The sequence below is a fragment of the Miniopterus schreibersii genome (assembly GCF_964146895.1).
Source record: "Miniopterus schreibersii genome assembly, chromosome: 15".
Taxonomy (NCBI): Eukaryota; Metazoa; Chordata; class Mammalia; order Chiroptera; family Miniopteridae; genus Miniopterus; species Miniopterus schreibersii.
Window position 1 is genome coordinate 1971249 of NC_138115.1, and position 13540 is coordinate 1984788.

The 13540-nt window shown below is 42.2% G+C and overlaps 1 protein-coding gene across 10 annotated transcripts in view; it reads left to right on the forward strand.

Annotated features, from left to right (window-relative positions):
* The window catches only part of EIF4E3 (eukaryotic translation initiation factor 4E family member 3), a 65896-nt gene that overhangs the window by 15534 nt on the left and 36822 nt on the right, over positions 1-13540 (forward strand). For all 10 annotated transcript variants that reach the window (XR_014000324.1, XR_014000325.1, XR_014000326.1 and 7 more), the window contains exon 2: positions 12968-13102. The gene's annotated coding sequence lies outside the window, so the exon portion shown is untranslated. The remainder of the gene's footprint in view (positions 1-12967; positions 13103-13540) is intronic.

Genomic DNA, 13540 nt, shown 5'->3' on the forward strand with positions numbered 1-13540 from the left:
TGAAAGAACCAGCTCTTGGTTTTATTGATCTTTTGTTTTTTTTTAAGTCTTTATGTCATTTACTTCCACTCTGGTTTTTATATTTTTCTTTTTTCTACATACTCTGGGCTTTTCTTATTGTTCTTTTTCTAGTTTTTTTAGGTGTAGGGTTAGATAGTTTATTAGCAATTTTTCTTGATTTTTTTTTTTTTTTTTTTTTTTAGGCAAGCCTGTAGTGTTATGAATTTCCCTCTGAGGTCTGCTTTTGCTGTGTTCCATAGATTTTGGGTTGTTGTATGTTCATTTTCATTTGTTTCCAGGTAATTTTTCTTTCTTCCTTGATCTCGTTGATAGCCCATTCATTGTTTAATAACATGCTATTTAGTCTCTATGTGTTTGAATGTTTTTGAGGGTTTTTTTTATTATAGTTGATTTCTAGTTTCATGCCATTGTGTTTTGAGAAAATGCTTGAAATTATTCCAGTCTACCTGTATTTGTCAAACCAAGTGGGGTGTGTGGAGAGTCCCAGGCCTGCTCTATTCCTGGGTCCTTCGGAACACGGCAGACCCAGCACGTCAGCAGGTGGGGGGAGGGGTGCAACCCTTGTACCTGAGGTGGGTGGGTCCTATCCTCTTTCTCAAGCCACCAGTTTAGTCCCTGACAGGCTCTCTGCCCAAAGTTCTTAAGAGAATAGAGTGCCCTTCAGAGTCACTGCTGTGTATACCAAGCATACCCCTCTCTTGGACCTAGGCATGGCCCTGTGGCCTCTCCAGCAGTTAACAGACCTGAGCCAACTTCCCAGGCTGGTGCTGTAGCAATAGGAGTGCTCCTTCCCTGGGAGGGTGTGGTCCACGTTTCCTAGGTGCACAGAATTCCCACTGATTCCCACCACCCCATGCTAAGCGAGCTCCCCTTGCCCTCTTGCTCTGGACTGGGGAATTTTGGCTTGGGCCTAAGACCCCACGGTCCCAGAGGGAGGGAGCTCCGGAGCCATATAGCCCCCGGCTTTTCATCCCCCGCACCTGCCTGAGCGGCTCACCCTTCCCGTGTCTTCACCCCTCCTACCAGTCTCCTGTGTTCCTCCGTGCGTCTTGGTTATTTTTCACATCAGCTACACTTCAACTGGTTGTTCATGTTGAGTGCTCTGTAATTTAGCTGTAAGTTTGGTACAGGTATGGAAGCAACTGGATGGAGTGTTCAGCTACTCTGCAGCCATCTCAGAATCAGACTCCTTTATATTAGCCATCAACATTCTTCATTCCTAGGAATACTCTGCTCCAAGATTTACTTAGTGTGATATTAATGTAGCTGCTTGAGCTTTCTTTTGATACGGAGAAGCACAGGATATCTTTCAGTACTATTTTTTAGTTTAAAAATGATGGTAGAATATGCTCATAAAATCAAGCTAAGGATCAATGTAAAGTTGTAAAGTTACAACTTTAACTGGATTTCAGGGTGTGTGTGTGTGTGAATGTGTTTGTGCATGTGCACCAGTGTGTGCTTTTGAATGAATTTTTACAATTCTTTTGTTCTCTTAACAGTTTTTCTCAGATATTTTTGGTTCGTAGTAGGTGCTTAGAAAATATTTGTTAAGCTAAATTTTTGTATACTCCCTGCAGAGAGACAGGTAACATTGTATCCTCTTCCTTTTGAAATCTTGCTGCTGTGTGCTCAAAGTGTGTTTCTTACAGGCAGCATTATTGTTTCGTCTTGCTATTTTATCCAACCTCACAATCCCTAACATTTTTACTGTCTTTTAAAAAATATTTATTATCTTTTAAAAATTTCCAATTACAGTTGACATTCAATATTATTTTATATTAGATTCAGGTGGACAGCATAGTGGTTAGACAGTCAAATACTTTACAAAGTGACCCCCTGATATTTCCAGTACCCACCTCGCACTGTAAATAGATTACTACAGTATTATTGACTGTATTCCCTATGCTGTGCTTACATTCCTGTGACTGTTTTGTAATTAACAGTTTGTACTTCTTAATCCCTTCACTTTATATCCACCCAGCCCCCCAAAACCCCTCCCCTCTGGTTACCATCAATTTGTTCTTTGTATCTATGAGTCTGTTTCTGTTTTGTCTGTTCATTTTTTTGTTCTTTAGATTCCACACATAAGTGAAATCACATGGCATTTGTCTTTCTCTCTCTGACTAATTTCACTTAGTGTAATTCACTTTAGGGCCACCCATGCTGTTGTAAATGGTAAGATTTCTTTCTTTTTTGTGGCTGAGTAATTTTTCACTGTATATACATACCACAATTTTTTAACCTACTTGTTTATGGATGGGTACTTGGGTTGCATCAATATCTTGGCTATGGTAAATTATGCTGCAGTGAACATAGCTCTTCTTGAATTTTTTGGAATAGTTTGAGAAGGGTAAGTGTTCTTTTTAAAAAAAATTATTTTAATGTTCACATTTTTCCCACCTTTGCTCAACTCCACCCACTCTTGCTTCTCCCTCTCTTTCATTGGTTATAATCGGTCTGTTCAGATTTTCTCTAAGTTCATGATACAGTCTTGGAACATTGTATGTTTCTAGGAATTTATCCATTCTTTTTTCAAGATTGTCCAGTTTGTTGTACATCATTGTTCAAGGTCTTTTCTTATAGTCCCTTCTATTTCTGTGGCGTCAGTTTGTCACCTCTCCTCTTTCATTTCTGATTTTATTAATTTGGGTTCTTTCTTTTTTTTCTCTTCATGAGTCTAGTTAAAGTTTATCAATTTTGTTTATCTTTTCAAAGAACTAGCTCTTGGTTTCATTGATCCTTTACATTTTTTTTAGACTATTTCATTTATTTCCATTCTAATCTTTATTACTTCCTTTCTTCTGCTCACTTTGGGCTTTATTTGTTGTTCTTTTTCTAGGTTCTTTAGGTGAAAGGTTAGATTACTTATTTGAGATTTTTCTTGTTTCTTGAGATAAGCCTGTATTTCTATAAGTTTCCCTCTTGTGGCTGCTTTTGCTGTGTCCCATATACTTAGGGTTGTTTTGTTTTCATTTTCATTTGTCTCAAGGTATCTTTTCATTTCTTTTTTTAATCTTGTTAACCCATTCATTGTTTTGTAGCATGTTATTTAGCCTCCATGTGTTTGTGTGTTTTTCAGTTTTTTTCTTGTAATTGATTTCTAGTTTCATACTGTTGTGGTCAGAGAAGATGCTTGATATGATTCCAGTCTTCTTAAATTTATTGAGACTTGTTTTGTAGCATAATATGTGGTCTATTCTGGAAAATGTTCCATATGCAGTTGAAAAGAATGTATATTCTGCTACTTTGGAGTGAAATGCTCTAAAAATATCAATTAAATCCACCTGATCTAGTGTATCATTTAAGACCACTATTTCCTGTTATGCTGGTTTAGTTGTGATAAACTCCTTTAGCTTTTGCTTATTTGGGAAAATCTTGATCTCGCCTTCAATTCTGAATGATAACCTTGCAGGGTAGTGTATTCTTGGTTGGAGGTCTTTCCTTTTCTCTCTTCTGGCCTGCAAAGTTTCTGTTGAAAAGTCAGTTGATCATCTTATGGCATTTCCTTGTATGTAACTAGTTGTTTTTCTCTCACTGCTTTTAAGATATTCTCTTTATCTTTAACTTTTAACGATTTAATTGTAATGTCTCTTGCTGTGGGTCTCTTTGGACTCATCTTGTTTGGGACTCTCTGCACTTCCTGGACTTCAATGTCTGTTTCCTTTGCCGGGTTAGGGAAGATTATAGCCATTATTTCTTCAAATAGGTTTCCTGCCCCTTTCTCTCTCTCTTCTCCTTCTGGGAATCCTATAATTCGAATGTGAGTACACTTGATGTTGTTCCAGAGGTCCCTAAGCACTTTTTCCACAGTATTCTGTTTTGAACATTTGGGGACATACTTTGAATACTTCCCTAAGTCAAAGGCCCATCTCACTCTTTAGATGATATAGGAATGCCTTCCCTGAGGTGAAACTTGTCCTTAGCGGAGAATTTGCCAATGTTAGGAGCACAGGGCTGGAAGCAGGCCAGCTTGGGTCTGGACTCCATACCTCTTGCTGTGTAATTGTGGGAATGTTCTGTAACTATTTTGAACTTATAATGTACAAAAATGGAGATTATAATCATACCTACCTCATAAATTTGACGTGTGGAGTAGTGAGATAAGTAAATGTGGAACATAGTTAAACACTCATGAAATAGTAACTATTACTAGTGTTGGTTTTATTTATTTCTTAATAGCCTTTTTTTTTTTAGAACAGTTTTAGGTCACAGCAAAATGAGCTAAAGATACAAAGATTTCCCTTATACACCTTGTCCTCACTCTATCATACTATGCATAGCCCCCCGTACTATCATCCCCTACAGGACGGGTACATTTGTCACAATGAACCTACATTGACACATCATTGTCAGGTGATACCCAAAGTCCATAGTTCACAATAGGTTCATTCTCGGTATTCTACATTCTGCGGGCTTGGACAAATATATAATAATATGTATCCACAGTTATAGTGTCATACAGAATAGTTTCGTTGTCCTAAAAATCCTCTTTATTTATCTATCTCTCTCTACCCCCTAACCTCTGGCAACCACTGATCCTTTTACTGTCTCCATAGTTTTGCCTTTTCTAGAGTGTTTTTGAAATAAAGGTACATTCCCACAATGTATCCTTTACAGATTGGCTTCTTTCATATTAGTCATATGCATTTAAGCTTCCTCTGTGTCTTTTCATGGCTCAATAGCTCGTTTCTTTTTATCACCTAATAATATTGTATTGTCTTGACATACTGCAGTTTATCATTCATCTGTCGAAGGACATCTTATTTGCTTCCAAGTTTTGTCAATTATGAAAAAAGCTTCTATAAGCATTTATGTGGGTTTTTTTTGTGTGAACATGTTTCCAACTTCTTTGGCTAAATACCAAGAGCACAATTGCTGGATCCCATAGTAAGACTATGTTTAGTTTGGTAAGAAACTGCAAATTGTCCTCCTAAGTGGCTGTACTGTTTTGCATTCCTCCCAGCAGTGAGTGAGCATTCCTGTTGCTCCACCTCCTCGCCAGCATTTGGCTTTGTTGATGTTTTGGATTTTGACCATTCTAATTAGTGTGTAGTGGTATCTCACTGCTTTAATTTTCAACTCTGTGATGCCATAGAATGTAGAACATCTTTTCATATGCTTATTTGCCATCTGTTTATTTTCTTTGGTGAGGTGTCTGTTCAGGGTTTTTGCCATTTTTGAAATCAGGTTTTTCAATTTTTTAATGTTAATTTTAATAGTTTCTTGTGTATTTTAGAGCTGTTGGTATTACTTCACTCATTAGCTTATGTGTTAGATAAAGGGCTTCTTTGCGGCCTCAGCCTTCTAGGCTTCAAAACATAAAAAAGTAATTCTTCTGGAGGTAGGTGGAGATATTATCTTCACCTGGAAGAGGGGAGGGGAGGGGAGGGGAGGGGAGGGGAGGGGAGGGGAGGGGAGGGGAGGGAGAAAGGAAAGAAGGGAGGGGGAGAGGGAGAGGGAGAGGAGAGAAAAGGAAAGAAAAGAAAAGTTTCTCGAGGATTACCTTGATCCAACAGTATTTCAGGCTGCCTCCTCGGTACAAGAGCCCTGCATGCTGTAATCCCAGCCACAGAATTAGCATGTGCCATGCGTTTCTCAGTGGTTGCCTTTTTAAGTGGGGAAGCCTCTTAACACAGTATTGCCTTCCTTTGGTTTCTTCCTGAGAAGTCTGTGGGTTAACAGGGACTCTGCTGTAATCAATGATGGTGACAATACACCTGTTAGCAAGTCACCCAATTTCCTGAGAACTGTTCTGGCCTAGATCATTCTGTAAAAATAGTCACTAATGCCATTGAAGAAAAATATGTCCCAAGAGGTATTTTATTCTCTGATTCCCATTCTCCTAGCCCTTCACTATGCATCAGTAGATTTATGTCATGGGATTCATTTTCATTTTATGTCTTTATTTACGCACTAGTTCTTCTGCAGACTTTTAATTTTTCCTTTTATGAGAGCGAGTCTCTGTGACTATGTATTCCTATATAAAATACAGGAAATGAATTGTTTTTAATGCAGATTGGAAATAAATATCATAGATTTCAGGTACAACAGTGTCTCCCTTTTTAGAGGACATGAACACCTCGTTAGATGAGAAACGTCATTCCTCATAGAATTTGAAAGCATCCTGTTTCCATGACAATCTGTAGTTACCAGCTTGCCTGGTAAAAGAAATGTTTGAATTTTTTCTATGATAAAAGATTTGACCAAACTCTAGGGTTTCAGTTTTGTAATTTCAATAATTTAATTATAGTTTCAGGCTAATTCTGTACTTAGCATGACTGCCTTTCAGGGAAAGAAACCTGAAGACCATTTTGGGGGTAACTTCATCTTCAAAAAGGGAGAGGAATCACAGGTCAAATGCTAGTAAGCAGAGGAAATGAAGCTGTTTTTTACCATTGGAATCATTTTCTGGTATCTTCCAGTTGAATTAAATCAACAGAGATCATGCACCAACTTGTTAAGATGCTGTTTGATTTCATAAAGAATGATTCAGTCATTCGTTCCCATCTGTACATTGCAATCATTCAGTTTGTTTCCTCGCTGTTGATCTTGCCTTTAGTGGGTGGTTTGTGTCCGCTTACCCTGAGTTTTGAATCTTGCAAGGAGTGTAGCTTTATTGATGGTTTTCCTTCAGAAGGAAATATAAGAAATTATTTGCATCGTTAACTATGCTTTTGCAAAATATGAAAACGACTGTACTGTATTTTATTGACAAGATTATATTTCATGTAATATAAAATATTTTAGTCCAACAAGACAAGAAAACATAACCCTTGGGCATTTTGGGAATGATAGCGAATCCACTCAAAGTTAGGATAATTCAGAGTTTAGTTCTGGGGGACCTGGAAGCTTTTGAAAGGACAAAGATGGTTCCTAACTATCTCCAAGATCATTGTCAATGACAGTAAACATTTGTGGTACAAATCTGTGTGCAGAGTGGCCTGTGGGAACCGCATTTGCCCTCTATGTTAGAGACCACGCTTTGTAAAGGACAGAGTGTGATCAGTATGTGCCTGTTTTCACTCCAGAGAAAGATAGTGTCTTACCACAGAAACGAAGAAACTTTAAAGGTTAGTCATATAACAGGCAAGTGAACACTGTGTGCATCGTACGTAGCCAGTAGGAGCAAGGGGACAGGGAGTGGGGCTGGACAGCCTCGCTCGTTTGGGAGTGTGCAGTTCCTGCTGGTGGTAAAGGAGTGAGACCAGGGACCCGCTAAGGGTTCGTTGGCCTAAGATGCCAATCGAAAGCATCTTCATGACTAATCTAGAGCTTTGCACAGTAGTTACAGTTCTGAAAATTTCATGCCATTACAATATTTTTGGAAAGCAAATGTCTCCATTTTTAAAATTGCTTTATTTTCCTTTTGCCATTGCCCATCGAGTGATAATGGCTCTCAGATGTTAGAGCACTCAGCTCCTAAGAGGAAAGCTGGCTGGTGTCAGTGCACACCGTGAGAGCGGGTGTTCACGCACAGAGGCTCCATTCTCAGCTGCTGCTTCAGTGGCCGCTCACGGGCAGTCTTCGGGATGTTCTGAGCGGACCCCAGGCGGGCCCCTCGCCCCCAGGAACTGCAGCTGATGTGGGAAAGGGCTGCAGGAGGTCATTTTGTACACAACTCACCACCTCCTAGTATTTGCTTTGTAAGTTGCCATTTTCTGTATCAGGATGCTTATGGTACTCTATTTTATGGATGAGATTATTTATGTGAGGTGATTATTTAAGCCTAGAAAGCACAATGCCCTTCCTTGGAGTGTTGGCTTGCAAAATGTTCCGCTCAGTGCCCGGCCGGGCGTGGCTCAGCGGTTGAGCATCGGCCTAGGATCCAGGCAATCGGGGTTCGGTTCCCGGTCAGGGCACATGCCCCGGTTGTGGGCTCGATCAATGACTCTCTCATCATTGATGTTTCTGTCACTGTCTCTCCCTCTCCTTTCCTCTCTTTGAAATCAATAAAGATATATTTTAAAAAAAAAATTAAAAAAAATGTTCCCCTCAGTAATGTCTGAGTGATAACTGAAAGCTCCAAGCAAAACCTCACCCTTAAAGCAGCTTCTCAGCTGTGAAGAGGTAGCCCATGCAGTGCCAACTACCACTGTGCAAGCACGTGTCCACGGGCAGCGGGTACAGAAACCCGGAGGAGCAGGCATGCCCTGTGGCCATGCTTGGCAGACCAGCCATGCCACTGTGCCCAGGATGAGGAAGGGTTTTCCGGGTCTTAGTGCACAAAGCCCAACAGCAAACAGCAACCTGCACTGTGTAGCATCTTATGGTTAAGGCAGGGCCTCCCCTCCGACAGCCCTGTGAAGCAGGTATTGTTAGCACACTCATTGTTCAATTGAGAAAAAAGGAGACTCAGAGGTTGAATGATTTGTCCCAAAGCACATAGCTGTTAAGTGTGGACTCAAACACTTTGGACTTTCTTCTGCTCACATTGCCTCTCTATTGTCCATCCCTTCCTCTTCCAAAAACTGCCGAAGACCAAATTGAAGCCTGCTGGCTTTCCTGTTCAGCCACCTTCTGATCTGAGCACTCCTCAGGTGTCTGGCCCATTGGTCTGGGGGAGCACCAGTAACTACCCTTTGATAAGGAGGCAGTGACTTACAGAGTCTGGTGTTGCAGGGCTGCTTATTATGGGGACAGACCTTGGTGACAGTCTAAATGCCCAGTGCTGAGAGCCAGTTATTTGAATCATTGGCCCTGTGGTCAGTAAACAATCCCGTGCAGCCACAAGAAAGTTCCCTTCATCTGAATTCTTAGAGTGGCCACAGCCAGTGTTTCTGAAGTCACTGGGACTCTCCCTTTTTTTTTTTTTAATTTTAATATGTTTCTATTGATTTTTTAGAGAGAGAGGAAGGGAGAAGGGGAGAGAGAGAAAAACATTGATGTGAGAAACATTGATGAGTTGCCTGCGACTGGGGATCGCAGTGTGCCCTGACCAGGAATCGAACCAGCAACCTTTCAGGGCACCAGATGCTCAGCCAACTGAGCCACAGTGTCCAGGGCAATGGACTCTTTTCTTAACCAAGGAAAAGCATGGTTATTCTCCAGTGTTCCCTTTGCTAGGGCAAGAGGCTCCTAAGGAAAGCAGTTTGGGCACCTCTTAGCCATTGCCCTGGAGCTCTGGATCTCCTACTCCTTTCACAGTTGTGTTTGGTGGCTGATCTCTGATAGAACTTGATCTGGCCCTTGAAGAATGGTTGGAGAAATTTAATGAGCAGAGAAGAAAAAAAAGCTCTCAGGAAAAAGTATGGAGATATGAGCACACACAGTGTGTTTATTGAGTGGGGATTAGACGGGTCACCGGTTCCGTAAAGTTGAATTTCCATGTGCCAGTTGCTGCGTGCGACAGGAGCTGGGCAGACAGTGGTGGAGGAGAGGGTCCCAGCCCAGCCCTGGGAGCTCATGTCACTGCACCAAGGGGAAGAGTCATCCAAATGTGTGTGTGTGTGTATTTACAAATACATTTATTTAAAGGCAGGAAAGATCCAGTAGATGCTGAGCCCTGTTGGCCACCAGAAAGAGTTTGGGCTTTGTCCTGAGAGCAGTGAGAAGCAAGCGGAGTGCCCTAGGCATGACCAAATCCCTGCTCGGGATGTTGCTCAGGCCGCGGCCTGGCAGTGGGTTGGAGGAGCAAGTGCTGGAAGCAGGGAGACCAGTGAGCAGGGTGCTGTGCTTGGCTGGAACTCAGGAAATGAGGACTGGGGGTGGGTGGGGCAGCTGGGAAAAGAAGGAAGACCAGCACAGGGGTGCAGAGAGAATGAAATGGGTACTCTGGTGGATTTGGAGGTGGAGGGTGGACAACCGAACCTCAGTGTCACAGCTTCCAGGCTTGGTGACTGGCAAGACCTCATTCTCCTCACTGCAAATGCTTAGCAAACGCTATCCCTTTACCCTTTTTCCTCTTGCCACTCGGAACCAGACACTCAGGGATCTTTTCAATTTTAGATGAGTAACATTGGTTGAGCTTTTTCTGTAAGTAATGCTTGTTGAGCTTGCAAGGTGCACTAGACGTATTTTCTTGCACATGCCTTCAGGGAGCTCTTGTCATTTTCTCTGTGGTCCAGATGAGGAATGTGGGACTCAGCAAGGTCAGTAACTCCTGAAGTCACACTAACATTGTAGAGGTTTCAATTTACATTTCTATGATACATCACCTGTATAGTACATTGTGTGCCCACCACCCAAACTCAGATTATCTTCCATCACCATATATTTGGCCCTATATACACTCCCCCCCTTCCCTCTGGTAACCACCATATCACTGCCTGTGTCTATGAGTTTCAGTTTTATATCCCACACGTGAGTGAAGTCATGTGGTTCTTTGCTTTGTCTGACTGATTTATTTTGCTTAGAATATTCTCCAGGTCCATCCATGTTGTTGCAAATGGCAGCATCTCACCCTTTCTCATGGCTGAGAGTATCCCATTGTGTCCATGTCCCACATCTTCTTTGTCCAGTCCTCTAGAGCAGAACACTGGCTGTCTCCATGTCTCAGCCACCATGAATAATGCTGCAATGAACATAGGGGTGCATATACCTTTGTGATAAATGTTTTCAAGTTTTCAGGTAGAGACCCAGGAGAGGGGTTGCTGGGTCACATGATTAACTATATTCTTAATATTTTGAGGAGCCTCCAGACTGTCCCATAGTGGCTGTCCCAGTCGACATTCCCACCCGCAGTGCATGAGGGCTCCCTTTTCTCCGCAGCCTCCCCAACACTTATTACCTGTCTTGTTGATAACAGTCATTCTAACAGGCATGAGGTGGTATCTCATTATAGTTTTGATTTGCATTTGCATAGTAGCTAGTGAGGTTCAACATCTTTTTATATAAGTGTTGCCCACTTGTATATCTTCTTGGGAGAGGTATCTGTTCAGTCCTCTGCCCATTTTTTAATTGGATTGTTTGTTTGGTGTTGAATTGTATGAGTTCTTTATATATTTTGGATATTAACCCCTTGTCAGAACTGTTGTTTGTAAATAACATCTCCCATTCGCTTGGTTGCCTTTTGTTTTGTCAGTTTCTTTTGGTCTGCAGAAGCTTTTTAGTTTCATATAGTTCCATTCATTTATTTTTTCTCTTTCCTTGCTTTTGGGGTGAAATTCATAAAATGTCCTCTATGACCAAGGTCCATAAGTTTAGGACCTATGTTTTCTTCTATGTACTTTATCGTTTTAGATCTTATCTTTAGGTCTTTGATCCATTTTGAATTAATTTTTGTACATGGGGATAAAGCAATCACTCTTAAACCACTCTACAGCCTCCCCCGATGACCCCAGTGTCCTAGGGGATTTTCGAATCTCCCTCACCTCTCCAAGCCATCACCCTAGGACTGACCAATTGCAACACTTGCCATTGCTGAAAGTGTGCCCCAGGCCTGTGCCTTCTCCCCGTGCCGTGTGTCTAGGGAGACTGAGGTCTGCCATCTAGTGGCCACTGCCTTCTCATTTTTTCTTGAGCTTTTAAAAGAAAGAAAGAAGTTCCCACATACAGGACAGCCCTGCATATTTATAGCATCTCACCCTGTAAACAGGAAACTTCTCAGACTTAGAGAAGGAGCCCAGTAACATAAACATAGGATATTGCCAGTAAGTTCCCCCACCCATTCAACAAGCATTTTAAAAAATGCACACACACACACGCACATACACAGTCATTCCACTGGAAAGTGAGTTCCCTGAGACAGGGATTTCTTTTTTCTGTGTTGCTCACTAGTGAATCTCAAGAGCCTCAGACAGGTATCTGCATAGCAGACATGCCACAAGTACTTACTGCATGTAGAATAAGTGAATAGCTGACATTTACTGCATCTTGCGTCCAGTCATTTGATGTGTCCATTGTCTCATTTAATCTTGATGACAACTTATGCTCATTGAGAGGTGGGCACTGTCAGGATGCCCATTTCTCAGATGTGGAGACTGAGGCACAGAGGGACAAGAAGCTTGCCAGGTTCGGGGCGAGCTGGCTTTGACTGAGGTTTTCTGACTTTAGAGACCTTGGATTTAACTACTGTGCATAGTCCATCCATGTACACCTACTGTGTGCCAGGCCTCATATGTGGCATAGCCACCTTTAGACAAGTGGTAGAAGTACCTCCAGGGGACCAACAGCCATTCTCCTCCAATGTTTTTGCTTTGAGTGAAGTTTCTTTTCCCACAGTGCTATGACAGAGACAATAAATGGAGGGAACCCAGGAAAGAATGGCTGGCCAGCGAGTCCCTGTCACTAGCTGGCTCTGTGGCTGTATGACCTTGCAGTGTCTCAAATCTCAGTTTCCTCATTTGTAAAAGAAAGAGACTGAGTTAGGATCTCTGCCTTCCCTTCCAGCTCCAACATTCTACTGTTCCTGTGACTCCCAGGGAGCAGGGTATGAGTGGAAGAGAGAGGACCACTTGTTACTAGGCAACCAGCACCCACCTCACCCATGTTGCCATGGTGATGATGAAAGTTGGGCTGATGGGATTACTAGTTAATTGCACATGAGAGCTCAAGGTCTCTGTCTCTTTCTTGCTTGCTGTCTGGGTCTTATTTCCCTATTGTCCTAGGAACCACGGAGAGATCTCCGCCCCCCTCTCCCATCTGCAGTGTCCCCAACATAGCCCTAGTGCAGTGAACAACAGCTGGAAATAGAGAGCCTGGCTGTGCCTCTGAGCAGCTGTGTGACACTGCGTAGGTTACTCAGCTTCTCTGGGCCTCCCTTTCCTCATTTGGAAAATGAAGGTGTTAGAAAAATGATCCCTGGCTAAGGCTCTTCCCTGCTCTCAAATCCTTTGATGCCTAGGGAGCATGTCAGTGGAGCCAACCACACTGTTACTAGGCAACCAGCGGGCATGCTGTCCAAGTTGCCTTGGCGACTGCATGCTGGAGGGGAGGGGAGTGGCTGCTGCAGCTAATTGCTTAATTATTTATGAGTGCCTCAAGTCCTTTCTGTTGTCTTCGTTGCTAGGGGCTGTGGCTACCTTCTCTTCCTCCTGCCACCCCAAGTCGTCCGAGTTGCCTGTTAGTCAAAGCACATTGGCCTGGATCTCAAGCTGCCCACGCTTTAGTCCTGCTCTGTCATTTCCTAGAGTGGTGGCCTCAGGTAAGTCACTTCACCTCTCTGGGCCTCAGTTTCCTCATTTGTAAAATGATAGGTTTGCTTAGATAATCTTCAAATTCCATTTCTACCCTGAAATTCTAATTCCCGCTGTCCAGTTACAAAGGGGGAGATGGGGGAATTTTCCCAATTTGTTGTCTTTGAAGGACGATTCTGAAGAGCAATAGTACATGTCAAACAGGAAGGGAATGAAAGTTATGCGCATTGCTCTCCCCCCTAGCCTCCTACCTTAGTGATGTTACCTGACCTCTTACTAATCTAAAGGGTCATTTAATTTTTTTTGTACATCACCTACTTCCAAAATAAATTTGAGGGGTTGTATAAGATGCATGTGTGAAATTAGGTCATTACAATTAAAATAGGAATAAAGTAATATAAGAATAGTGATGCTTCTTCAGTGGTTAATACTGATGTTGTGATTGA